General features: G+C 39.7%; 1 pseudogene; it reads right to left on the bottom strand.

Annotated features, from left to right (window-relative positions):
* Positions 1 to 202: 202 nt before the first annotated feature.
* LOC149218357 (malate dehydrogenase, chloroplastic pseudogene) lies at positions 203 to 1610 on the bottom strand (annotated as a pseudogene).
* Positions 1611 to 4062: the final 2452 nt, after the last annotated feature.

The raw sequence follows: 4062 nt of genomic DNA, 5'->3' as shown, positions 1-4062 counted from the left end.
CAGCTGAAAGTTTGAAAGTTGATCTTCTCTATCTTGGCCAGCTCTTTCATGCGAAGCCAAGGTGTCAATATGGGTTGTGCAGCTGTTGAAGATGCAAAAAGAAGTTGCTGCGTCTTTCGTATTATGTTACACATGCTTATCCTCTGACACGGAGTTCTCAAGATCAGATCGAAACTTAAAATCTATGCCTAAACTGCACAAATTATGGCACCCTAAAGCGGTAGTGTATGCTTCTCGTCTTATTTGTCCTACAATTCCAAGTTAAATGGAATGTATTCAAGTGTGCTTGCTTGTTTGCAAACGCAATGCCTTTTTCAATGCTTGCCTTCAACTCCGGCTTCAGAGCTTCTAGGGCTTTCTGTTCATACTCAGTGAGCCCCTCAAGAACTGAGGAAATCAATGCTTCAACACCTTGCTTCCCAAGTTTAATCCTAGATGCAAAGAAAGGTAATTCTGTCAGTTCAGACTGAATATAGGAACACTCGTACACATCTGGATCACCATCAAGTGCACGGAGAGAAGATTCAACAAATCTCGCAGCAGCATAAGCCATGGACAGTGTTGCAGATCCAGCACCTGCTTTTGCTTCCACAACTTCAGTTCCCGCGTTCTGAATTCTAACCGTTAGCCCTTCGATCTCCTCCTGGGTGAATGTTACATAAGGCTTTGTTTTGGACAGTAATGGAAGAATGGTGATCCCAGCATGACCTCCAACAACTGACACATCAACATCGATAAGTCTTAGATTCTTTTTCTGAGCAACAAAAGTGTTTGCTCTAACAACATCCAAGGTGGTGACACCAAAGAGCTTTTTAGGATCATATACACCTTTCTGCTTGAGCACCTCAGCGGCAATGGGTACAGTTGAATTTACAGGGTTACTGATGATTTGAATGAAAGCATTGGGACAATTATCTGCAACAGCTTCTACCAAGGTCCTCACTATACCAACATTGATGTTGAAAAGGTCATCTTGAGTCATGCCTGGCTTTCTTGGAACTCCTGCCGGGATGACCACGACATCCACACCCTTCAAAGAATTTGCCAATTCAGCTGGCTCGGTAAAATCTAGAACCTGTGCTGGAGTGTTACAGTGGCTGAGATCTGCAACAACTCCTTTCACATTTGCAATATCATAAAGATGCAAACCAGAAATCAAAGGAGACATTTTAATCAACAGTGAAAGAGGTTGTCCAATCCCTCCTGCAGCTCCAAGAATAGCAACCTTAAATGTTGATGCCCGAATCTAACTAGCTTTCTGAACAATCTGTTGATTTTCTGTTGACTTTGACCTGCAAACTGAAGACCAAAGAACTGCATTTGTCTCATGACTAAAGAAGGATGCTTCAGATTCGCAAGCTACACCAGCTTTCAGGCCACTGAAAGTCTGGAAAACCTTCTTCGTAGGAAAGTTGACCACGGAAGACTGGAGTCCAGCCCCACATCGCCGAGTTTCACTAATGGGTGCTAGAAACCCAGAGACCGAAACTGAACTCATGGACAATGTTGCAGATGCCATTGTACTCTTCAACACCAGGAGCTTTCAGCCAAAAGATGGGTTCAACTATGGACAATGTGTTATGTGCGATTCTCCTCAACTATGAATCAATCTCCTCAACTGACCAGCTAAGCCACAGACTCACTGTTTTCCTTTGGACGGAGATATGGTCCCCAATCCTGCTTGAATAGATAAACAGAGATACTCGCTTATGGATGTTGCAAGTCGATGGAGCCGATTTGATACGAAACTGGGTGCAAGACAACAATTTCCTGGGCTCTGTCGCTGTGTGGGTAGCGCCCCTGCCCAATGGGTAGCGCACACCTTAGTGCGTAGCGCCTGTGTATTTTTACACTGGCCAACGGGGCCTAGTGCGTAGCGCCCACCTGAGTGCGTAGCGCACAGACCCAACGCGTAGCGCACACCTCCAAACGCTGTCCACGGGTATGCAAACACGGCTTCGGCCTTCCAAATTTGCAATTCGACCTCTTCCTTGCAGATTTCTTGCAAATGAATTTGTTTGCCATGTTTTGTACATGAAGAAAATATCTCATCAAATCAAATTTAATTTCAAATTTATTTGATAACCCACTTTCATAATGTTTTTTCACTTTGATATTTGGTCATTTAATACAATGCTTTTCCTTTGGCTTTTCTGAGTTTTTGGACTGATAACTTTGCTGTCTTTTGCAGGGACCCGACACTTGGCTTAGGAAAAGATAACCAAGGCTACTTCTGAAATATTTCAAAGCAGGAGACTCTAAAATATAGATTTATTACAAACATTAAAATTTGAAAATTTCCTTTTCAAAACAAAGTTTTGAAAAAGAAATATTCTCGAACATGATGAAAATCTTGAAATGAATCTTATTGGAAATCTTCCTCTGGCCCGCAAGTATTATGAAGCACCTTGAGAACAATAACTTGCACCTAGCCCTAAATACCAAATTAACTCCTTGCTGACCTAGACATCAAACAGGAATGTACATAACGAGAAATGAACTTTGATAATTTGACTCTGACAGCAAACTGGCAAGACAGAGTCTAACACCATCTTCTAGAAAATTCATTAACAGTCGTATATGATATACATACATAGAACCAAACCTCCCTTCGCATGTAATAAACTTTTGCAAGATTAACAACATGCTACTCCATTTGTTTTTAAGTGCAGAGATTGGAATCCCTTTTCTAAAAACTTAAGTGTCCATACCTGGATTTTTAAGAATGACCTTCCAAGATTCATCATGAAACTCTTTGTTATTAATACACCTTTCTCCTAGCCTTGGGAGTTGTATTGCTTCAGCAATAAAGGACTTGATAACTATAAATTTGATGTCACCTATTTCCACGTCCATTCCATCAAATGACCTGGCAAAGGATTTGGTGATTTCCTTATGGTAACCGTTGAATTTTTCAATAAAACTCAACCAACCAGCCTTTTGTAACATTCCTCTCAGCTACAAATAACCCTCCATGTACTTCACCCCTATGGGTTCAGTTCTAACAATGAGTCCCATCACCTCTGTTCTCGGCTACTCTTCAAAATTCCCTTCACTGTCTGAGAAATGGAGTGACTGCGTAAAGAGGATTGTGTATACGAAAATGGAGCAATTGGTATATAGAAACAAAATGACTATGGATATGGAAATAGGATGACAGAGTATATGGAAGCAGGTTGACTGTGAATATAAAATAAAAAGACTATATATATGGAAACAGGATAGCTATATACGTAAACTGTGTGGAAAACAGAAGGACTGTATGCACAAAGTATACAAAAACAGAGTGACTATATGCAAAAAAAGGCTACGGAAGTATGAGATAAAAACTTAGTGTAATAAATGAACAATCAGGGTTTTGAAGAGTCGTATACAAATAGGCCATGTTGTTAATATAACCATTAACAGGTGTGGCTGTAAAAGTCCGGTTAAGTACGAGTCATGGAGTTTAAAACGGAGATTAGTTATGAAGGCATCATTAGAACATTTGGCATTGAAGACGGAAGGTATGGCGGAGTAATTGTGGCAGTCATTTCACATCATGATTAATCAAGGAGACATATGATCATACAAGTTATACAAACTTATGTTTTTTTACTGCTTTTTGAAATAATTTTTTGTTTTTACCTTTGGAACCTTACCTTCCACTTGCTAATATATTGATGTTTGCTTCCATAGGTGCTTTAGGTGTGATTGGTCTTCAAATTTGTTTTCTCTTCAATTACCTGCATATGAGATTTTATTATTAATTGGCCTCTTTGTGCTTGGACTGATAATCAAACTGTTGCTGCAGAACAAGATCAGCTATGGAACGGAACTAGTTGCAGAACATGGAAACAACTGCAGAATGTAAAACCGCTGCAGAATGTAAAACAAAGAGTAAAATATGGCTTATGAATGAATGAAATGGAAATGGCTGTATGAGTGAAAATATGACAAGATGATAAATGAAAATGGAGATGAAAGAAATGCTGGAGAAGAAAAATTTATTGGTGGAATATGGTAATGGAGTGAAGTGAAATTTGCAAAAGTAAAACAGAGTGAAATGAGATAAGACAATGA

This window comes from Pinus tabuliformis, chromosome Q, assembly GCF_031772625.1.
Source record: "Pinus tabuliformis cultivar Carrire ecotype Pingquan chromosome Q, CPIR1, whole genome shotgun sequence".
Taxonomy (NCBI): domain Eukaryota; kingdom Viridiplantae; phylum Streptophyta; class Pinopsida; order Pinales; family Pinaceae; genus Pinus; species Pinus tabuliformis.
This window is presented reverse-complemented; position numbering and strand designations above follow the sequence as displayed.